This window comes from Eptesicus fuscus, chromosome 11 (assembly GCF_027574615.1).
Source record: "Eptesicus fuscus isolate TK198812 chromosome 11, DD_ASM_mEF_20220401, whole genome shotgun sequence".
Lineage (NCBI taxonomy): Eukaryota > Metazoa > Chordata > Mammalia > Chiroptera > Vespertilionidae > Eptesicus > Eptesicus fuscus.
In genome coordinates, this window is record NC_072483.1 from 37,660,130 (window position 1) to 37,685,129 (window position 25,000).

The following is a 25,000-nucleotide window of genomic DNA, read 5'->3' on the forward strand; positions in this document are numbered from 1 at the left end:
ATTACAGATAGTCATATGTCAAAAAAGGATAGGTGTATGTATGAATTTTTAGCCTTTCATTATGGTAAATTGATATCAGTTGAAACATTTTTATATGACATCAGTGATAGGCTACCTTTTGCTCCTCTGGGTTGGGCTACAATTTTTAGTGCCCTTTCTTTTTTTCCCTTGGCTCTTTGCCTAGTTTATACTCCCAGTTCCCTTCCCTCTTGCCTGATTTTCCTACTCCTTTTTAGTTCCTTGGTTTGGCTTGCCTAGTGCTAGATATAAACCACATGGAGAAAATAAATACTGATAAGGAGAAGTTATCTCCTCTTCAAAAAAAAAAAAAAATCTTCCAGTTCTTTAAAGTGTGGCTTTAGAAAATGGTTTCCCAGTTTTTCTGGAAACTTAGAATACAGACCTGGGCTTGAATACAGACTGTGTGACTTGCTAGGGGTGTTACCTTTAGGCAGGTTATTTTGCTTCCTTGCTTATATATTCTCAACAGTGAAATGGAGATAGTGTTTACTCAGTTTTGTCTCAAAGATTAAATGATATAATATTTGTAAAGTGCTCAGTGCTATCTGATTCATAGGAAATCTGTCTATATATATAAAAAGCCAGCGACTGGAATGCTGTAACGACCAGAACGACTGGTCGCTATGATGCCCACAGCGGCCAGCGAACCGGCCCTATCGGGGTGGGGCTGGCCAGCCAACCTCCCACGGCCCCTTCCCCCAGCTGGCTCGGCCCTGATGGATCCTGATCGGGGTTGGCCAACCAGCCAACCTCCTGCCGTCTCCTACTCCTGACAGGTCCGTCTCCTCCTCCTGACAGGTCCGGCCCCGATCTGCCCCAATTGGGGCTGGGCTGGCCGGACCCCACCTGGTGCATGAATCCGTGCACTGGGCCTCTAGTATTTTAATAAGATGGTTGCTGATATTGCTATTACAGCATTAACTTTTCAAAGATGAGATGCAGGCCAGGCTTCATATTTCAAATACTGGTTCAATTTTTAAAATCCCAGTAAACATTGGTTTCTCAGTGTATAGTAAAAAAGACAAAAACCCCAAAACAAATCAACAAACATAAACATGGGGTGGAACTCAAAAGAGTCATCTGATTTTTTATTAGTATTATAAACTTATCTATGGATATAGCAGAAAGGGAATGCGGAAAGGATAATAGGGCAAGGGAAAAGCCCGGGTATTATGAATGGATGCTTGCCTCAAAGGCAATGTGAGGATGGGCAATTGGGGGATTCTGAATTGTACAGCTTTCCACACATTTTTAAATGAAGGTGAATATTAAGTTAGAAGTTACAAGGTGATTTGAAATGGGCAAAAAAATGTTCCAGACATAAAAAGCATTTTTACAGTTTTCCATACATTCTCATAATGGACTCTGTGTTTTTGGTATTTTGTTTCAGAATTTTTGTTGTGAAATACTTTGGAAGTGTTAACACTTTATCATGTTATTAGTTTCACATAGTGTTCCAAAAATGTTAACTGTGTTGTGAAAAATAATTTTGTTTCTTGGGCTTTATTTTTCTTTTCAGCATTCCTCTAGTGGTTATAATCATTGGGGATCCAGTTTATTATGCTGATGTTGGCCACATAATCATCTTTCTTCTAATGTCTGGGGACCCTGCAGTGTTAAACCGTGGAGATAAGTTGGTAGGGCAGTCTTAGGCTGCTCTAGAACTTACTGTGCTCTGCTTTGCTCTTATACACACTTCTGCTCCTCTTGTTCAGATAGTGCTGTTGCCCTGTGCCAGCAGTGGGAGGGTTGTGAGTGTTTTTTTCTCTCCAGAGGTGGAAGATTGGGGGATCCAGTTGCTCTTGACCAGTCACGGTCTCTACAGCACAACTGCCGATGCTGACATCACACAGCCTGTGGCCACACAGGAGAGAGCCCCCCTTATCACCCAGGGATTGATCCATCGGGAGAGTACATCATTCTGTGCTCCTGTATTCAAAATAAGTGTGGAAGTATATACAGTAAGAACAGTAAGGCAGGGGCGAGGTATGGTAAGAGATCAACTAAAGGACTTGTATGCATGCACATAAGCATAACCAATAACACTGACAGTAGGGGTTGGTGAGGGCCTGTGCTTAGGAGGCAGGAGCGGGCAGGGCAGGGAGAGGTCAGTGGGGGAAAAAAGAGACATATGTAATACTTTCAACAATAAAGAATTTAAATTTTTTAAAAAAGAAAGAGGCTGTGTAAGGGCCCAAAATAGCAATTACTTTAGATTTTCCACATGCTTGGGAAATTTAGTATGGTGGTTAATGGGGACGGCTTATGAAGCTTGATTTTAGATGCGTAAGACTAAATGGCCTTGGACTTTTTTTTTTTTTAATTAAAAAATGGACCGCTTTTCCTGAGCACTGTAGATGCATATATTGCGTGAGGCTGCACAGCCACCAATCCAAGCGGGTGGTGTTCCAATGGGGCCTCCACGATATACCCCGCCTGGTGAGCAACCTGCCCCATCCTGCACCGCTGTCAGTGAGGCATGCCGTTGACCCATCTTGCTCCATTTTCTAGCTTATTCTTAGGAGCACTTCATTTCTTGTGACCCAGTTGTGTCTCTAGCTCTAGAGAAATGGTAACGCCACTGAGTTTTGGCCAGATAACATTTAACACGTGTCTGCATTTAGGTTAGAATATCAGAGGTCAGTGTTCTGATAATCCAGAAGGATAATTGGGCATGTGTCCACTGGCCTGGAGGAAAATTTGTATTTGTGTTGGTGGCAGAGCAGAGCACCACTGACGTTACTGCAGTTTGAAAGCTCAATGGTCTGTCTTCCTGACACTGTGTTATAAATCATGCCATTGTGTTAGTGCTTATTCTTCATCCACTTGGTTAGAAACGAGGTCAATTATTTCTGGGGGAAAAAATTGCTAATACTTAGACCAAGTTAAAAGATTGCCCTTACCCATAGATTTTTCTCAGACTTCTTGAATAAAATGAAGGATGTTGGAGCACAAAGACAATGGAGATTGGGAGTTAGAAAGTAGGATGCATGAATTGAACAAAGTATCACCTCTCCAGACTTGAATTTGCAATTGCTAATTCTATTATTATGCACAGTAATGTCAGTTGTTAGAAAGTGGGTGGTAATCTCCTAGAAATGTAAGAAAGTTCTAATTACTGTACTAATACTATAGAAAGTAGTCATGCAAGTCATCCTCAATAGTAAGTTGCTGGCATTTTTTATGGACAGTATATACAGTAATTTAGTATATTTTACATTCATGAATAATCAGGACAGACTAATCTTACATGTTTGCTTCCTAATTACTCTATTTTTAGCACTCCATCATTTCTCTTGCTACTGCAGGAAGCTATAATGTCCTAACTGCAGTGCAGTGCCTGCATCCATAGCACAGTGGCCAGTGTGCCAGCCCCAGTCAGCTCAGTTGCTTCTGCAGAGAAAGCAATCATCCCAACTGCCAGTAATGACAACCTTGTTGATTATACCAGCCAAGGACTATTACTAATCATGCAAAATGCTCATTTTTGCCTTACAAATATATTTTTGTTCTTGGTAAACATGCATAATAGCAAGATAAATAAATAAATAAAATAAAGATAATGCATCCTCATTAAAGCCTGAATTCTATAAAGAAAAGGCACAAAAAAACTTCTCTATTTATAGATATTTTGTTTCCCTGAGCAACAGAAAATGCAGTTCTTTTTTAACCAAACAGCAATGCCATGGAAAAATATAATCCTGCAGATGGTAATAGTCTCCATTTTTTTCATGAAAGTATCTCCAAGTCCAAGTCTATGGTTCACTTGAGTCATGCATGAGATTAGATAGCTCTCAGCATGCATGAGATTAGATAGCTCTCCTGTATTGTCCCAGGACCCTGGACTGTGAACTGCTCTTGCCACTTTGGGACCGGAACCTTGGCCAAACAAAAGCAGCCTGTAGCAGTGAAGCTGTGATTCCAGATTAGGTTTTTTCTGCTGGCCTTCTCCATCCGAGTGAACTACCAGACCTGAAACCTGGTGTGTCCAAACAGCGCCTAGCATTGACCTTCCTCTTGTTTTTCCTAGTTTCATTCTGATACCAGACATAAAACCTTAACTCACCTTTGATTTGTCTCCTTCCCCTGCCCCTGTGTCTAGTCATTTATCAGGTCTTATTGACCTATTTGTTTGACTTATTTCTGAAACCTACAGTCTCAGTTCAATTCCCACTTCCATTTTTTCTGCTACTGAACTTTTGGAATAAGCTCCAAGCAAGGCCTCCTGTCCCCTCTTTTTTCCAGTCAGCCTAACATGGTATAGCTAAAGAGGTCTTCCTGAAACAAAGGTGATGTTGTCATTCTCCCAATCAGATATTTCCTTTGGAGCCTTGATGCCCATCAGACATCATACAGGGTCAAACTTATTGGTCTAATCTGAGAGTCCAGCCATCCTTGCATTTCTCAGGATTAACCATTGTCCCCCTTCAGGTCTCTGTCATTCACCCAAACCAGAATGATCATCATCTCTATTCATTCTTGCTGACTGTGTTCTTCACTCTGCCTCGAATCTTCTTCCCACTTCTATACTCATGGGCTAGGACTTTGTACCCTTCAAGGCCCTGCTCAGTTCTTTCTTTCACAAAGGTGTTCGTGATCTCCAGCAACCCCCTTCCTCCTGCACACATGTGCATGTACACACCATTTCCCACATTATTTGTACCACCTTTAATTACCTCAGGTGCTTTTTAACAGTGTGTTTATGACCATATGTCATATTATTTACTGTTGAACTTACTTCTTTGAAATCAGCATTAGCTTCTGATTCATTGTTCTGTTCTCCATGGTACTAGGCATGGTGCCCCACACATAAATCAATAAATGGATTCAGAGAACTTGATTTTTAATATTCCCACTTATCTTTGTTTTTTCCTCTGCAAAAGGTGTTTTATATTTAGTAATATTTATAAAACTGTAGGAAGTAATGGTAAAAAAACTAATCTTTGACCAGTTATAATAAAAGTATTATTTTGTGATTTAACCAATTTTATGAGGATTTTTTTGGTAACAGTTATTATGTTCTGTTTATAAGTGGGGAAAGATATTCTTTTTGTAATAGAGGTAGAATGTAGACATTCCTACCTTTTCATACTTTGTGATATCTATAAATCAATCTTATATGTTAAGTATGTTTTTTATATTTTTAACAGGCTGTGGAAGTTTGTGTATTGGTGAAGAAGTTGTAAGGGTTGACCACTGTAAGAAGTGATTTCCATTCTTCTGTTAATTAGAAAAGGTTTCTCTAGGACAGTGGTCGGCAAACTCATTAGTCAACAGAGCCAAATATCAACAGTACAACGATTGAAATTTCTTTTGAGAGCCAAATTTTTTAAACTTCTTCTAACGCCACTTCTTCAGAATAGACTCGCCCAGGCCGTGGTATTTTGTGGAAGAGCCACACTCAAGGGGCCAAAGAGCCGCATGTGGCTCGCGAGCCGCAGTTTGCTGACCGCGGCTCTAGGAGAACGTTTTAGACTCCAATATTAGAGCGAAAGAAATTCAGAGAGATGTAGGTACCTAGGAGAGGGCATGGACCAATGGAAAGGTATTTATTTGTATTCTGAGCAGCTATGGCAATCACTCCTTAAGGAGCTATCTCATCATTATTGTCAGCAGCTCTGTTTTGGACAGAATGGACACCAGAGGGTTATGACAGACCCCAAATCTCAATGCCCATCCTCCTTGCTTTTCCTCTGCTGCTTGAGGCTGCCTGTACGTTAAGAGCCATTTGGTAGAGCTGTTGTTTTGTTTGAGACTGAGAAGCTAGGAACATTTATCATAGCTGCTAGACCTGGGCAGAGATGGGTATTAGGTTGAACTTGGCAGGGACAGCAAGCATCCTCCAAACTCCCCAAGGGAGTCCTAGCTAAGCCCTCTGCCAACACTACCCCCTGGGGCAGGTTCCCTGACTGCTGCGCTAGACTCCAGGGCCTCCTGAGGTTGGCCCTCAAGTGGGCTACTTCACTTCTGAGATGTGTAACCAAAAAAGGCTAACATTACCAATGAAAACCTTCACTTAATAAAACAACAACAAAAACCGTATGTTTATTGTTGCCACACACCTCTTCCTATTTGGCCTTCCTGGGTATTCAGTGTATTACTTACAATGGATTGTTTTATTTCTGATTGCTACATGCCAGATTGGTTTACGTGCTTCTGTTTCTCAGCGTTCCACAGAGGCCGCAGGACTCAGAGCTGTGCTTAGTGCATCTTCACAGATTCCTCCCTCTTGGCCCTACAGTGTCCCTGCTTGAGGTTCTCATGCAGCAGCTGCTTGCATATCCTGCTGACATCCTTCCGCAGCACGTGTCCAGCCAACTCAGCTAATGGAATGAATGTGCCTCCATCGGTGAACTAGCTGTGCTCCAGGACTTGCCACTCCTTTCTTGCCCTCTGTTTATAAGTGGGGAAAGATATTCTACTTGTAATAGAGGTAGAATGTAGACAAGTGTTCTGTCGAAGAGGCAGATTTAAGTCCGTGAAGGCAGAACCAAGTTTCATTAGCTTTGTTAAAAGGTGCCTGATTATTATTTCAGTCTCTCCAAATTGTGTTGGCTTTGATTCATTTTCATGCTATCTTCTCAGCACAAGGACAGCATCTGCTAGTTAAAGTTTTCTTGACTAATGTGGATTATGACCTTGATCTTTCCACTTACCTTTCGATCTTTAGTATGTTCAAGGCTACAGGATCACTCAGCAGCTTTCCCAAATATGCACTTCAGGAGCATGTTGTTGGCATTAGTCAGGTTCTGGACAATATTTGTAAAGCTTCTAGTCCTGTAAAGTTTACATTTAATCCTGTTTACAGTCTCACTGAGGTTTTTCTGAAAGAGCGCAATTAGTGAAATAAAATAGCATAAAATGGGAGCCATTTATATTTTACTTTATTTAACTACATTCATCATGAAGTATTGACCATCCATTTAAAAGACTACAGAAGCTTCAAGGTCTTAGGAGTACCTAAGAGGAATCATATTTTAGGAACCGGGATAATCCAGGTTGACTGATGATGGAAACTTACCAGGTATCTTGATGGTTTCTGGAGATAAGGTACTGGACGACTCATTTGTGACCTCCAGGTCCGTTAAAACCCAGCTTGCTGCCTTTATAGCTTAGAGTTCATAAGAACTCTGGTTCTAGTCTCTTCTGAGATTGATGTATCTTCCTAATCCTAGTGTGGGGGTTCCCCAAAGAGCTTTCAGAGATGCTAGCTGTCATCCTCAACCTAGTGCTCTATGCTGAAAGCCATAGTTTCAGTTGTCGCTCAAATCCCTTTGCGCTTTAAAATTCTGTGACAGAATGCCTCACCTTCAGTTCCTGCCTCTGCTCTTTCCTTGACATCTTACCTGTCTCCAGGTTCCATCTGGTCTGCAGTTGAAGTGTCTTCTCATCACCCCTCACCATCAGCACTCTTCATTCTTCCTACTCACCTTCCAGGTGAGTCACTGCAGTTGCTTTTGGCTGAACTTCTACCACCACCGGACTTCTCTCCAGTCCCTTAGCCCAGCTAGTCTCTCAAACATAAACCTGGTACCCTTTAGAGAAATACCAAAATGCACTTGGTGCAGTGGGAGGCAATAGGTGGTCCACAAAGTTGTGTTAACCTCACGTGCTAATAGGTGCTGACGGTGATACAGAAAGTTTGTTTACCTGTGGTACAGCCTCTACAGTGTGTTAGAGGAGGTTTGGGGAACAATAAAAGTAGACATTCATAAAAGCAAAGAATAGTAAGCTCTCTCTGTTTTAAAATAAACTTTTGGCACAAATCCTTGAGACTTTCTGCTCAGTTATCTGCTATTTATATGTTTTGAGAATGCCATGGGAATTCTTGGTAAGAAGTGTTAAAGACTTGAGGCCTATTTTATACCTCTCTTAGCTTTGCTCTTCACATCTGTTTTGCCTAAATCCAGTTTGACCTCTGCTTGCTCATAGGAATTTTTCAATCTAATTAAAACTTTGAGCCAATACATGTGAAGAAATTGGAAAAGCAACATTTGTCAGATGATATAAGCAGTATCCAAGTTGTGAACTATACTTGCTATGCGTCTGATATTTCATAGATACATGTCAACTCATGTAGGAGATATGGTGAAAGGAATTTCAGTGCTTTAATTTGTTTCATGTTTAATTTGTAGCTGACTGTTACACTTTAGCTGCAGATTCCCTTGATTCTCCTTTTACCTCTAATTTCATCCTCCTAGGATTAAAAAATATTGTGATAACTCATAAATAAACATTTTAATGGCCAATGAAAAGAACTTGGGACTAAAAGCAGACCCTTCAGGGGCCCTGGTTGGTGCGGCTCACTCACTTGGTTGGGCATCATCCCATGCACCAAAAGGTCGCTGGCTCAATTCTCAGTCGGAGCTTATGCCCAGGTTGCAGGCTCCATCCCCTGTAGGGGTTTGCAAGAGGTAGCTAATCAATGTTTCTCTCTCTCCCTCGCCCTTCCTCTATCTCTAAAAATCAATTTAAAAAACATATTTAAAAAAAAAGTAAGCCCTGCACGTAGTTTTATAAATTTCTGTAAAGTGACATTATATTCTCATATGTAATCTTTTAGCAAATCATATTTACTTCATGAGGATACACTTATAATTTTTTAATATGTGCTTTTGAAACTTCAGATTTTATATTTCTCACTAAAATGTTCTGTTAAAATTTGGACAGTCCAAAGTATTTTAATGCCTCCTATTTTTTAAATGGAAATTTTAGCAGCTGTTCAAAGCTTATACCATTCATTTACTTTGAACTGTTTTTAATCCCAAGCCCAATAAATGACTTTAATTAATTACTGACAGTCTCAAAGCATTATTCCTATAGTTAAGAAGAAATTATGATCTTTAACAAATTTATTACAAAATTTTCTATGAATATAAAGCAATCTTTATGCAGTTAGGAAGCACTTTGTTTTATTGTATTACTTCTGATATGTTATTTTGGGAGAATGATTCTCAATCTTTAGTGTGTTTGGGAATCACCTGGAGGGGTTGTAAAGTGTGGAAAACACAGATCGCTGTGTCCGCCCCCAGCATCTCTGGCTCAGTAGGTCTGTGGTGTTGCTGATTCTACTGTATCACACTCTTAGGACCACTGGTTAGGATTCTAGTAAATAGTGTTTTGTTTTTATGATTTTCAAATATAATGAGTTCAAGATACAATAGAACATAGAAAAGATAAGACAGGTTTGCCATAGCTTTTATGGTTCACAGAGTTATATTCAAGCTGCCTTTTAGCCATATTCCCTTTCTTGCTGTTCTCAGGATATTGCATTTTACTTATTTTGATTTAAATGTATATAGTTTTGACAGTGTGATGGTATTACTTGGTAAATGACAAAATGTACATTTACTAGTTTTTAAAAAATTATTCACCCCAACTGGTTTGGCTCAGTGGATAGAGTGTCGGCCTTCGGACTGAAGGGTCCCAGGTTCGATTCCGGTCAAGGGAATGTACCTTGGTTGTGGGCACATCCCCAGTAGGAGGTGTGCAGGAGGCAGTTGATCGATGCTTCTAACTCTCTATCCCTCTCCCATCCTCTCTGTAAAAAAAATCAATAAAATATATTTTAACAAATAATTCAAGAGGTGGTAAATGGAGCATTGCAATGACTATTATACTGTTAATTTTGCATCTGTGTTAGAAACTAAGTACAAATAGGTTTCTATAAGTCCCTGATACATAGTGGGCACTCAGTACATGTTGGGATGAACAAATGAATGTACTAGTTGCCCATTTCCCCCCAGGCTAATAATGGAGTTACTCCTTAAAAACTTGGCTGATCTGACGTTGAGTATCTGTGTGTTATCTGGTTAATCAACTTTATTTCTTTGCTTCTCGTGCTTCTCTTTCTGATGTATGGTTATCTCACTGATAATTTATTTTAATACCTCACTGATAATTTAGCCTTTCTACTAGAAAGAGTGGGAGACAAGTTAAACATAAAATTAAGCCTTCACTTTTCTCTTACTTGTTATTAATACTTAATTATTTACTGGAACAGGTAGTATTAACTTTAAAAACTTCATATAAGCACTTTGGGGATGATTTAGGTTCATAATTTAAACTGATTTTACGATCTTCTAAATATTACATTTTTAAAAACTTAGCTAATCTGGAATATAAGTGTATGGCAAGTTAGATATTACTCTTACAAATCCACAGAAATTTCCAATTCTCTATTATTGCATTCTAACCAAATTTGTTTTAGGATTCTGTTGCTTTGGTTGTGTGCTGCAATAGAAAGAACCCTGCTTGGTAGTTCAGTTTGTTCACTAAATTCTACATATGAGTGAAATCACCAAGTGAAATAGAGACAGATACATAGATAGAGAGCAGGCAAACAGCTCTGGTGGTGGGAGGTGTGTGGAGGGATTGAGCAAAAAAGAAGAAAAAAAGAGAACTCATGGACATGACAAAAGTATGGTGATTGCATTGGGTGGGGGAAAGTGGAAGAGGGCATAAAGTGGACAAATGGTGATGGGGAAAAAAAAAGAAAGAGGGGAGGGGAGGGGAGACGAGAAGAGACTGGGCAAGTTGTGTCCTGGCTCAGAGCCTCTAGTGGTCTCTATTGTGTGATCCTTGATGTTAAATAATCTTCCTCAGGGAGCTTCCAGGCTGCTGTGGCTGAGGAGATTGAAGAAGGCCCAGGAGCAGTAGCTCCTGCTTTTATTTTTTTATGTATTGGTGTTACTATTTATTTAGAAAAAGAGGGTTAAGAAAATGACGAATTTGGAAAAGTGCTTTAGATGAGCTTCAAGGTCCTTTCATTTTTAGAGTTCTGCGACACTATTGTTTTTATTAGTCCTCTAGTATATGTTGTTACCACATAATCTAGCCACAACAATGTTTAAACATGTGTTGGTGACCTCAGGTGTTTCTGACACAAGTGCTTCTTGACTAATCTTGTATTTGGTATGAGGGCTTCCTTAGCTTCTATATTTAATACTATTTGTTTTGTTGTTATTTTTGAAATCTCAAGAATCTACATCATTATCTCTTCACAATTTTACTTGTCTATTTATTTTTAAAATTTTAGTAAAACTTTATGAATTGCAACATTCTAAATCTCTGAATAGAAAAGGAACATTAGAGTAGACCTTTTCCCGATTTCCTCTGACCAAAGTGCTTATATGAAATGTTGCCAAGAAATTTCTATAGATGTAATTTCATCTTGTATACTTTTAGGATGGGTGGGCCAGCCAACTGCTGGTTAAAATATTTTATTTTTGACTAGGGAAGATAAATCAAAGGTGTTTAATAAAATAATGACTAAGTTTGCTACCAGTACCATATTTAGTTTATGATCATTCTTTAAGGTTATATTCTCTTTAGAGGACATATTCTTGTGAGGCGTTGTCACATACTGTCTCATGAATAGCAGTATGGAGTCGTGGCTTCCCTGGGCAACATAAAGCCTGTTCCATCCAGCCATAGACTGTTTTATTCTTTTTTCTTTTTTTTTGCTTTGAAGGCCAAGGTAACATGTCCAGCACTTGGATGTTTTCATATTCTATACATCATTTATTTATCACAATCCATATATTTTATTTTGCAGTTCTGCATATAGATTGTTTTGTATCATAAATACCAGTTCATACTATAAATGATTGGTGCTATATTGCTTACTGAATCAGAATCCACAAGTTCAAGTCTGGAGAGAGACCTGTGTGTTTCTCAGTATTTTTTCTGTGACTGATTACTGTGAAGGTATGAAGATGAGTTTAGGCTGTTAACAGGAGTGGCTTTGTTGTGATGTAATTTCAGTAGATGCTCATGGCAGCTGTTAGTTGAAAGTAAATTGAAAACCAGCTGGTTTAAATATCACAGTGGTGAAGATCAACAGAGGACTGTGAAACTGGGACTCAGCTATGGCAACATGAGACTATCCCAACTAACTCAGATGTGTTTCATCTGACACTCTCTCAGCTTGGTCCCTGGCTTAAATCGCTTCATTTGAAAAAACTCCCCTTTTGGGGGGAATGAATTGCAGGTCTTGACAGAGGAACAGGCTTTTGGCTTCGTGGTTAGTTCAGTATTTTTCAGTTATTTTGTGACCGTCAGATTATTGAAGTTAACATTGATGTCTTCCTCAAACTTCTTTGGTTTCTCTCACAGAAATCAAAAGAGCAGAGGAAATATATTGTCAAGCAATTGGTAAGAAAGTGATGCTTGGGGCTTGGGGTCCAGAGGCTGGCTGTCTTGAATGTGGATTACTAGGACAAACTCTCTAAATCTTTGTTGCCAGTTGAATGCTGCAGTGTAATGTGAGCCCAGAACTCTCTCCATGGTGAGCTCTGTCCTCTATTGAAAACTTCCTGGAGCCATCCCCAATAATAGACTTCCTCCACTTTGCTTATTATACTGGAGCACAGGGTGGGTGCTGCCTTTCTCCCTTAACAGGTACACCCAATTTTCTGCACCCAGAGAGCATTTTATCCTTTAGACATTCCACATGAGACGTTGTGAAAATAGAAATAAAGATGCCAGTGAAGGAAAGTTAGAAACCACTGCATGTCCTAGGCCAGTGGTCGGCAAACCGCGGCTTGTGAGCCACATGCGGCTCTTTGGCCCCTTGAGTGTGGCTCTTCCACAAAATACCACGTGCGGGCGTGCATGTACCGTGAGATTGAAACTTCATGGCCCATGCGCAGAAGTCGGTTTTCGGCCAGGGCGAGTCTATTTTGAAGAAGTGGCGTTAGAACACTCAAGGGGCCAAAGAGCCGCATGTGGCTTGCGAGCCGCGGTTTGCCGACCACTGTCCTAGGCCCATGGTCGGCAAACTGTGGCTCGCGAGCCACATGCGGCTCTTTGGCCCCTTGAGTGTGGCTCTTCCACAAAATACCACAGCCTGGGCGAGTCTATTTTGAAGAAGGGGCGTTAGAAGAAGTTTAAATTTAAAAAATTTGGCTCTCAAAAGAAATTTCAATCGTTGTACTGTTGATATTTGGCTCTGTTGACTAAAGAGTTTGCCGACCACTGTCCTAGGCAATTGCTAACTGACAATTCTTGCATGAGTTTTGTGATAGTTTATCATTGATGTATAGGTAGGTACTCTAGATCCAGATGCTCTCATAGTAGTAGTCTCTCAGAAAGAGCAGAGAATTGTTGAGCTTTAAAATAGGCAATTAACCTTTTTTGTCTTTTTCTGTCATCTTCACCAAACATTAAATTAAATATCTTATTTATTATGGTGCCTCTGATGTTAAAAATGATATATATCACTGTAATTCTTATGATTTGTGAGGGTACATGCTTCCATGTGGACAGATGGTACTTTTGACACAGCCTTTATAATCCTAGTAGGCTGCTTGGGCATCAAAATTTTATATTCTCACTATTACCTTAATTGTAGAGAGATTCTGGGGTGGCTGTGGAAAGTCGTCCAACATGTGTTCTCTTTCTCTGCATTGCCAGAGCTCTAAATATTTATCAGTCATTACTTATTTATGCTCCGTAACACCATACTTTATTGGTGAGTGTTCTACCTTTCAGAGGGCATTAGGTAGTTCTCTGCAGTATCTAAGAGAAATATGAACATGTCCTTATTAGTGAACTTCAAATCATAGTTTATGATAGTCCAGATTAATAAAGGCAGGTCTCTCTCTATACTCCATACACTCCCTCCTCCCCAATTAAAATGACACAAAAATGCATATAGGGCACAATGTTTTAAATTCAAAGTATTTATTTTTGAGATTCAGTTATGTCACATCAGTTTAGATTCTGATAGCTTATGAATTTGTAACCAATTCAGTTTGGTAGACTGAAGTTATTTTGAAACTATGAGTAAATGAAGCATTAAGCAAAAAAAAAAAAAAAGTAAAACAAAATTTTAAGAGATGTAAACATAGTTAATCTTTGAGATATTTTACCACACTATTTTAGAACCACTGGATGCTGCTTTTGATCTATTCATTAAATAAGGGCACAGATATATACTTTTTATTAGCAATAATAAAAAACATTGTTAAAATGTGGAATAATCCATTCCTTTCATTTTCCTGCCCACTTAATCTGACCAGGTGATGTTTCAGTATATTTTGATGTTATCAAAATCAGGACTAATAACAGTTTTCTAATCATAATCTGATTCATTGGGTTTGATTAAAAGCAACAACAACATTTTAGTTATACACTAGATCTGCAGCTGATAATTTAGAAATACCATTGTGACCACATCGTAACACAGATGTGTTACCTTCTGCTAATGGAATGTAACTTCCTTGACTTGGGGTTATTTTCCTAAAATTTTCCTTTTAAGAAAGTCAAAACCCTCACCTGAAAAACAAGTTACCCAACTAGGAAGCTTGAGAATGAAATCTGGTCCTTTCTGACAGTTTTAGTGCCAGTGACTGAACAAAAGACTTCTGTAGGGAAGCAGTTTGCTCAGTGGTTCTTTGACTACGAGCCATCTAATATATTAAACATTTTTCAGTCAGCGCAGCAGTAGAGTGCCAGTCTCTGTTTTCAGCTGCTTGCATAGCAGAACCAGTTCTGTCAGCAGGCATTGTGTGAAATGCCCCAGCACACGTGTTACACGCCAAAGGAAATACAGACGTAGACAGGAGTTCTGGTTTCAAGTAACTTCAGTCTAAATAGATGAGAGAATATTTTAAGGAGCAGATAAAAGTGGGTGAAAATGAACATTGTGCATTGTTAAGACTTTAACTAGATTAGTTGGGACTGGAGGAGTGAGTCATCTCCCCAAAAAGGGCAATTTCAGAACACACTGAGGAGTGCCTTCTTAAGGGTGAGACACGGAGCGAGTGTGTGTGGAAGGAAGGAGGTTTGGTGAAGCAGGAGGCAGTGAGCCTGGTGTTACGCCTGCCTGTGGAGTTTGAAAGACAGGAGGTAGAGTGGCTGTGCTCGGGAAGTGGCAGGAGTGCGGGGCTGAGCTCTGGCGGGAGTGGCAGAGGGGCCCCTTCCACTTCCCCAGCCTCAAACAGCTGATTGAAGACATGAAAATGGCACCACCGTAGGGAGGCTTTGTTGAGAGGGAACTCCTGTTGGCCACAGTTTAGAGACAAGCACATTACACTGTTAATCTACCTTCATGGTCTCTCTACCATTCTTCTCAATTCTGTTGTTCCAAAAGACCACAAAGTATTCAGGGAAGACCTCTGTGAGCGAGTAGTTGAGGGAGGCGCCCTGAGAGGAATGTGGGGGAGAGGGAATATCCCAGTCTATAAAACCCATGAGTCTCTACTACCTAACCAGTCATCACAGACCTTAGTGTTGATGGTCTTTATTTTCTATACATATTGTATTATGTCAATCAAAAGTCTACTTTTTGGTTAATTTGAGATACACAATTTTATTTGAATGCTGGTTAAAACTTAAACTTAACAGTGCTCTAAACAAATGTTTTACTCTTTGGAAAAAATGAGTAAATTTGCTGTAACTTTGAAAAATTTGATGTACTGTTTATCTGATGAATAACATTTGCTCAGTTACACAATGACTGTTTATATTTATACTAGAGGCCCAGCGCACGAAATCGTGTGTGGGTAGGGTCCCTAGGCCTAGCCTATGATCAGGGCCATCTTCTGCCCACTTGCCAGTCCCCAGTCCCGTCCTGCCCCGCCACCGCCCACCCCGGTTCCCTGTGGTTCCCCGTTTGCCATCCATCAATCAGAGCCTGCGAGCTGGGAGGAGGGACCAAGAGGTCTGTCTTCCACCCACTTGCCAGTCCCCAGTTCCACCCTGCCGCCGCCACCCACCCCTGTTCCCCATTCGCCATCTGGCGATCTATCAGAGCCTGCGGGCTGGGGGAGGGACCAAGAGGTCAGCCGTCCACAAGCCCGCAGTCCCACCCTGCTGCCAACACCCACCCAGGTTCCCTGTGGTTCTCCGTTCACCATCTGGCAAAAGGAGCCTGCAGGCTGAGGGGAGGGACCGATAGTTGGTCAATGCACCTCATAGCGACTGGTCAATCAGTCATTCTGGTCGTTACACCGTTATGGTCGCTGGCCTTTTATTATATAGGATATGAGAGACAGAGAGAGAGAGACAGACAGCCTGAGACCAGTTAGGAAGACATTTTCAAAGTGAAACATTTCTGTCTTGCTACTTTATTTTTGTTCAGACTTTTATACAGAAAACATGTATTTACCTTTCATCTGGTTATGACATACCACTTCAATTTTATAAGTGAAATAGGAGCATATGTAAATGTAAGCTAGTCAAAATAGATCCCACTCTGAATCAGACCCATTAGGTGTTTTAAAGAATCCTGAGTAGAGCATATTTAATCATAAAAATGGGTAGTACTAAAGTCAATAGTAATGGTATGGTATGAATTATATCTTAATTTTTAAAAATGTTATGATGCATCTGTTTGGAGAGAAGTTTTTCTAGTCGCTTATTCAAATTTGAAGACAATTCTATATTACTAAACTATATGGATTTGTATGTACCTGCACCTTGGGGTGACCCAAGTAGAAACATGAAACACTGTGAATTTTAATGAGGACAGACTTTATTCAAAGATATGCAAAATAGAGATAATTGTGTAGGTGCTTTCTGGATTCATGTGTGGAATACTGAACCATATCATTCTGAAGAAGTTTTGGAATTGTTTGCACTTTAAATAATTAAATGCACTGTTATTTTAAAGCAAAAAACTTAAACAGATTATTAGCCATAAATGATAACCCCTGAATTAAGTCATGGTTCTGCAAAAGTTGATGTAAACTAGTGAATTTTGGAGGAATTGAATCTGATTAGCATTCATGTGGTGTCATCACAGTGCATGAGCACAGCAGTGGTGGAGAATCGTGGCATGTTGGCTTGTAAAACCTTCCTAGCAGCCAGCCCTCTAAGCACGGAGCTGTTTCATCCTGTTCTAGAGTGACTAATAGACTGTGTTACTCATGGTGACTAACCTTTTCATCTAAGTTTTGTGTTAACTATTTCTTAAGATTCTGAATTGGAATGAGTGGCCATTCAGCTAGGTTGTTGTCTGGAGAGAACAATTACTGGTGGAAACAAGGCCTCCCCAAAATCACATCACATAGCATTGAAGTCACTGCAGACCTGGCCTTGTCCTCATCTTTGCAGTTATAAGAAGTAGGACTGGTACAAAAATCAGAGTGCTAATTAATTATTAGCTCACTAGAGGCCTGATGCATGAAAATTCATGCACTGGAGGGGCGGGGGGTCCCTCAGCCTGGCCTGCCCCCCTAAAAGGTCCGAGGCTTGTCTGCACCTTGGGCCAGCCCTGGGTGGCTTGGCAGCCATCATCGGCAGCTTGCCTGTGCCTTGGGCTGGCCCTGGACGCCTGGGCAGCCACCATCCAAGGCTTGCCTGTGCCTCGGGCCGGCCTTGGATGGCTGGGGGGCTGAGGGGACTGGGGGACTCCGGAGGTAGGCGTGCAAAGCAGCCAGTCCCGCCTGGGGGCGGGCCCGGCCGTGCTGCATGCCTGCCACCCCATTGGGGCTGAGGGGACTGGGTGCTGCTATCTTGTGGCTGTGGGTGCTGCCATCTTTGAGGGTGTGGCAGCAATTAGCATATTCCCTCCTTATTGGCTGCAGGCACATATTTGTGAGGGTGTGACGGTCAATTAGCATATCCCCTCTTTATTAGATAGGATAATTACCAAATGTCCCCATGTTTGCCAACCAGGCTTTTCCCTTCTGGTATCAAGGTCACTGTTGAACCTAGAATCTGTCAAAGATAAAGAGAATTTCACAAGAGATTTCATTTCAAGATTATCTCTGTCCCTTACAGCAGAAGATTTTACAGAGACCTCAGGTTTTCCACTTCCTCAGACAGGGCCAGGATCTAGGTTTTCTTTTTCTGTGCTTCATGCTGACTGTTCCTTCTCCAGTTCTGATGGGAATTGTGATGGTTCACAATCAAATTCTGATTCTGCTCTGGGTGTTATAGTCTTTTCCTTGATTATTATACAACTTTTTAGGCTAATACATTTACTGACTCTTAGTTTATTTCCACCCATATTCAATATTCTCCTTATTTTATTGATTTTCTAAATTTCTTCTGGGAGCCGCCCAGTTTCCTGTCTCTGTGGGTTTTGAGAACAGCTCCCATCTGCATCTGGATGTACCTGGTGATACTGAAGCAAGGAAGGTCGCGCTACTAAATACATCATCATAGTCTCCTGTAATAGACCACCTGGACATGATGGACAGGTTTCCTAGGATTGCAGTCATCGTGGTGTCCCCAGGGGCTTGGCGTGTGAAGGATAGCCTAGCCTTAGTTGTTTTCTCCTACAGGTTTCGAATGAAGTCTTCTTAAATGAAGTTGCTCTTTTCCCCATAGAGGCTTTCTAGGTCTTTCATATGTTTTACTAGACTCTAAGTTGACACCTTCTAGCTTTTACTCTCTTCCTCTCATCAATTCTAACTCCAGGCCATATTACCACCTTTGCAGAGGCAGTGGTACCTGACTCATTGAATTCTTTGCCTCAACTTTCACCATCATATTAGGCAGTCCTTCATCTTCTCATTTCCAAAGTTCTTTCCCTACTTTTCTCCTCACCCTCCCCACCCCAAATTTATATGGTTGGCTTTCTCCCAATGCAACATATTAAGATGTTCTCTGCCTCTCTGTCTTTATAGTAAGTCTCATCTTTGACCACTTTCCTACTGCGATATGTTTTATGCCTCTTTACTGGTGCAATTTTTACACTATTTTTATTCCTTTCTTGCTAGATGATGAGCTACTTCAGCATCTTGATGGTTCCGAAACCTCACACTACCTGGCATATAAATGTTATTTCAAAGGCAGCACAGATTTGTTGTCATTTCCCCTCAGTTTGTTTCTTTCCTTCATTGAACAAACTCTAACGAACATCTATTATGTTTCAGGCACTTTTATTGGAGCTGTGAATACAGTGGTGATCCAGATAAAAATCGTCCCTGTTCCTACTGAACCTAGAGTACATGGCTAGCGTTTACAGAACAGGAAATATTCAGTGTATACAGAAAAGGAAAGTACAATGTAGTCCACTGCACGCTCCATCTGTCATCAACACAATTCTAGAGGCTTTATAACGTTGATATTTTTTCTTGTGCTTTCTTCAAAAAGCTGTTTGGAGATGTTAAGTGTGAAAATGTGTTTCTTTTTGAAAACAAAATATGGTTTAAGCATACAGAATCTAAACTGAATAAAGGAGATAGAAAGATAAGCATCATTTCTCTAATTTTAACTTGCTGAAGACATGGACAGAAAGAAAAGATAGTTTTACATTGTTAATCTACCTAACTTTATTTTTTTAAATCTAGAATTTTTCCCTTTTACTCTAAAGAGCTACTTAAGAAATTGGAAGTCATTAGATGCATCATTTCTTAAATCAGCATTGTTAAAAGTGATTTTAATAGGACTAGCATCAATGGTTTTGATGATACTCCAATTCAAAGCTGTTAACTTTCCTCCTTTACCTTGCTTTCCATAAAGCACCACTTAGAGATTAACATCTGTCCTAAACTGGTCATGTTTTAAACAAATTCTTTTTTAAAAAAATAATATATTTTATTGATTTTTTTTACAGAGAGGAAGGGAGAGAGATAGTTAGAAACATCGATGAGAGAGAAACATCGATCAGCTGCCTCCTGCACACCCCCTACCGGGGATGTGCCCGCAACCAAGGTACCATGCCCTTGAATGGAATAGAACCTGGGACCTTTCAGTCCGCAGGCTGACGCTCTGTCCACTGAGCCAAACCGGTTTCTGCTTAAACAAATTCTTACATGAGTCCCAGATGGGGAGTTTATCGCCGCACCCAAAGCACCAGTACGTACTATGCACCTAGGGTATTTCTAATGAATGTTCATGAGATGAGAATGAAAAAATATAATTACAACTTGCACCTGGCCTGGAGCAGGCTGAGTTGTGTTTTTCTTTTTCTGGAAAATCATTTATTCCTTCGTTTAGAAACTAAGTTTTCCACGAAATTGGTACCCAACTTATAGCCAAAGCACAATTTTGTATTTAATTTTGTTGGCAGGAATCTTGATTCAAAAAGCTTAATTTCTTCTGTATCATTTTCTTTAAAGTACTTTCATTTTTAAAATAGGCTGACATTGGTCAAGCCAGGGAGAGCCAAATTTTAATTGTGGATAGAGCAATACCTCTCTTTAGCTACTTTTGCTCATTAATAATAATGATTATTGCCTGGCTGGCATGGCTCAGTGGTTGAGTGTCGACGTATGAATTAAGGGTTCATGGTTCCATTCCTGGTTAGGGTTCATGCCTGGGTTGTGGACTCTATCACCAGTGGGGGCTGTGCAGGAGGCATCTGACCAATGATTCTCTCACATCATTGATGTTTCTATCTATCTCTCCCTCTCACTTCCTCTCTAAAATCAATAAAAATAGTTTAAAAATGATTATTAATATTGTGGGATTTTCTAAAGTATGTTCCTCAGATTGTTAATAGTTAGCCCTCAAAAAGAGTGGAGGTCAAGTAAGTAAGATACTGAGTTAGATGAGATTAAACAAGTTCACTGCTTCTCAAATTTGAAGGTAGGTACAATACACTGGGGATATTATTCACATGAAGATTCACAAGTCAGTAGATCAGGTGGGGCCTGAATTTCTGCATTTCTTACAAGCACTACAGTGCTGCCAGTGTAACTTGGTTTGCAGATCACACGTTAAGTAACAAGGTTTTCAGGAATCTTTAAGAGGAAGCATGCTCTGCAGTATTTCCCAGACTTACCTTGTTTTTGACATACTGAAAGTAGCCTGTGGAGCATAACTCAGAGAACTTTAAATTTTAAATTGTACCTTTCAAATTACAAATGAATTTATAAGTTAAATAGAAGTCTAATGCAGAAATTCTAAAAAGATTAATACAGAATTTCTACATTATTTTTAGCTAGAGGTAGAGGCCTAGTATAAATCCCAAGACACTGAAAAAGCATTCAGCTAGTTCATGTAAAAAGAAAAATCAATAGCATAAATTGACAACCACTACATAAGATAGCAGGTTTTTACAAGATTGTATGCCTTTTATTTTTAATACACCATTATTATTTTTAAATGCCAAAGTCCTTAATTAAACAATTTTACTTTATTTTTATTGCCTGTAGTAATACACTTACAAATTACCATTTTCTAAATCCCTGTCTGTGCTGTGCTAGTGATTTTATTAGTCTTTAATCTTTTTGTTAACACTAGCATTTGATATAAGAAAACTAATGATAAGAACAAATCTTTTATTTAAACAGCTTGAGATTTGATACGGCTTACCATATCCTTAATTGCAAATAATATAAAACAATAGTCTAGGGAGGTTTTTGAGAAATTTATTGAAGCTAAAGTAAATTTTTAAATATGAAAGCTTAATAAAATTAATTAATGCATTATTGGTAGGCTTTTGCCCACCTGGGTCCTTCTGCTGCACATGTCCCCTTTTATACATGCCTATTCAAACCCTTCTGTGAGCCACCTGCTTTCTGTTTTTGAACTCTTGGTGCCTTTTATTGTAGTTGTGTGTTCATTTGTTTTGTCTCTCCTATTAGACTGTAAATTGGATTAGAGGTCAGGGTCTTATTTATCTTTATACTTTCAATAACACTATATGGTGTAGTACATAAGCGGAAGATCAATAATTCATTGAATAAATTATATTTTATAAAGTAATTCAGCATGTAAAATTTAATTTTTTTATCTTAACAATACTTAAAAATAATGTTATTTTTTTCCTTGATCCTCATTTCCTGTCTTGACCGTTGTATTAGTATCACTTACTCATCTTATAACAAGTCATCCTACATCTAAGTGGCTCAGTGATTTTTAAATTTCTTGCAATTCTAGGATGCAGGGAGGCTCTGCTGCTGGTCTTGCCTGGCTACTCAGGTGGCTGCAGTCAGCAGTTGGTCAGATCACTTTCTAAGAGGGCCTGTCTTCATGTTCTGAGGTCTTGGCTGGAGTGGCTGGGACCCTGGGCCTCTGCACCATGGAATCTTTTAATCCTGAGCTCATTCATAGCAGTTATCTCAGAAGACAAAGCTGCAGGGCCTTTTAAGATTGAGCCTCAGACGTTGCACAAGATCACACCTGTCACATTCTAAAAGTCTCAAGAGGCCAGACCTACATTGAAGGGTGGGTGGTGGGCTTCGCCTCTTCCTGAGAAGACAGGAAAAGCACAGTGACCTGGAGTTACTCTGTATGTATTTCTTCCCACTAAATTAAATAAGACCATTAGTACAATCTTATTTGCTTCAGCTCCTCACTCCTCTCTTGTGGATATCATGTAGAGTTTAGACTTATTCTTCAATTTTCTGAATTAATTGCTTAGCACTCTTTCTTGTGCCCTAATCCTTCCTCTTTCAAATGCGCTATTTGGTTGCAGAACTTCCTTTAAAACAGTGGTTCTCAACCTTTCTAATGCCGCGCGACCCTGCTAACAGTTCTTAACCTGTGGGTCGGGACCCACAGGTTGAGAACCGCTGCTGTAGAGCCTAAGACCATCGGAAAACACAGATATTTACATTATGATTCACTAACAGTAGCAAAATTACAGTTATGAAGTAGCAAGGAAAATAATTTTATGGTTAGGGGTCACCACAACATGAGGAACTGTATTAAAGGTTCGCGGCATTAGAAAGGTTGAGAACCATTGCTTTAAAAGATTGTTGAAATACTTACCTGGCAGGGGAGATACCATGATCACGAAGGTGGTTTTCCCAGGGTGAGGCTTATCCATTGCACTCCGGATGTGCTGACCCCTGCGATTTCCCCGAATGTGGGAAACTCGACTGCATAATTTGTGGTAGTGGGGGACTGCGTTCGCGCTCTCCCCTGAAAAAAAAAAAAGATTGTTGAAGCCACACACTTTGAGTCCTGGTATGTCTTAAAATGCCTTTATTTTGACTTCATATTGGAATCATAATTTTTATTTAGCATCGGAAGCTATTGCTATATCTGCTGTAGTTGATAAGAGGTCTGATGCCAAACGGATTCTCATTCCTTTGCAAGCATTTGTTTTTCCTCCACAGTAACAGTTACAATCTTTTCTTTGTCCTTGGAACCAAAAAATTTCCATGGATTGGGTTTGTCTACATGTAGTTTATCTGTTTCATTTATTTTCTTCACTTATTGGCCCTTCTTAAATGATTCGTGTTTAGCTCTCAGAAATTTTCATTTAGGTGTTTTTTTTGTTTTGTTTTTTTGTATTTATTCTCCTTTTTTTCCCTCTTTTTAGTACTGTTAGTAAATAAACATAACGCCAGGATTTAGTCTATAGTCTCCAAATGGTTTATCTTTTTCATCTCTTTTTATTTTAGTCCCCAAGAGAATTTTTTAGGTCACTCTTATGGAATACTCTTTAAAAAACATTATTCATTCCATTGATTGAGATTTTTGTTTTTAGCCTGTAACTTTTTTTTTTTTTAAAGGTCTCTGGCTATTTCTCTTTCATGCATACAGCTTTTGATTGAAACACAAAGGATATTCTATCTATTCCATTTGTTCTGTTTAGGGAATTTGGTCTCTTGGACATCAGTCTCTGGCTAAGGCCCTGTTCTGTCTAGATCACTCCTTTGCTCGTGGCAGCTGTGTGAGCATGTGCAGGACAGAGGCTGGCCACCGAGCTGCACTATCTTTCTACCCTTGAGCTTCTGATTTTGACCTAGCCTAGAGTCTGCTATTCATGACTCTGAACAACTCTCCCATCAACTGCTCCAACCTCTAAAGCAGCCCTTTTCTCTTTTGTGTTACCGTTTCCTTGGGTTATTTTGTTGTAGGGCTGCAGCCATTATTTTTCTGACTTTTTGGTACATTAATGGCCTTTTTAAAATTTCTAGACTAATTTTCTTATCCTAAAAAAGAGGAAATACCTTTTCTTTTATTTCATGACATTGTGAATTGAAAGAGTGGACGTGTATATTCATCTTGTCTCTTGATCTAGTTATCTCCCTCAGAGTTTTAACTACATCCTTACACTATTATCTCAATTGAGTCTTTTTTTTTTAAAGTATATTTTAATTGATTTCAGAGAGGAAAGGAGAGAAGGAGAGATAGAAACATCAGTGATGAGAGGGAATCATTGATTGGCTGCCTCCTGCACACCCCACACTGGGGATCAAGCCTGCAACCTAAGCGTGTACCCTTAACCGGAATTCGAACCAGGGACCCTTCAGTCTGCAGGCTGACGCTCTATCCATTGAGCCAAACCAGCTGGGGCTCCATTGAGTCTTTTTTACATCCTTCAGCATGCCAGGCTTCTCCTTTCTCCTCACTAACATGCTACAAAGAATCCCACCTCCTAAGAAAAAAAGTGAACCTGTAGCACTTTCCAAAAAGAGACTTCCATTTTCCCTTCTTTGCTGTCCATAAGAAAGATTTTCTTTGGAAAAGTTGAAAATAGCAAAGTGAAATCTATATTTATCCAACACAGAATTTTCACTTTTTATTAACAGTTTTTCAATATGTACCTATTGTTAGAGAGACAATATCAACACTTGGCATAACTCCAGGGAGCACCATTCACATAGAATACAATGAGAACTGCTGCCTCCAGGTGTGAGCAGTGCTGACCCTGAGGTTATATATTAGCCAGGGGGTTATTTTCAGAAATTTTAATTCAGTGGAATATGGGGTTGAGAGCATTCTGTTTTGTAATGAAAACCCCTTATTATTGAAATGAATAAAATTGTATTTCGTGTAGTTTTATAACCAGAAGTAGTTTAGTTGAAAAGCATTTTGCCATTCCTGTGGTTATATATTAATGCCTCAATGGAGTATGAATTTGCAATTTTCTAATTACTAATGAGGTTGAGCACCATATTTATTGGCCAGGTAGATTTGATAGGGGCAGAAATAGAATGTTAGGGAACCAGGTAGAATTGTAAGAAATATTAATCATGCTCTGTTAACTGTGATTGTTTTGTTCTGATTAAAGAAGGCACATTGTAACCTGGCTGGCAGCAGCACATGGGAGCTGGGAGCTCACCTGGAAATGCAGCCCATCCTCCCCAGTTGGAGCTGCCTATTATCATGGAAAGATAAA

At 39.7% G+C, this 25,000-nt stretch overlaps 1 protein-coding gene and 1 non-coding gene across 2 annotated transcripts in view; both read left to right on the forward strand.

Annotated features, from left to right (window-relative positions):
* The window catches only part of PKP4 (plakophilin 4), a 234,729-nt gene that overhangs the window by 44,310 nt on the left and 165,419 nt on the right, over window positions 1-25,000 (forward strand). The gene's annotated exons all lie outside the window — the stretch shown is intronic.
* On the forward strand, window positions 22,631-22,794 carry LOC114230504 (U1 spliceosomal RNA). Its single transcript, XR_003616430.2, has one exon. It is a non-coding gene; the product is annotated as a U1 spliceosomal RNA (small nuclear RNA).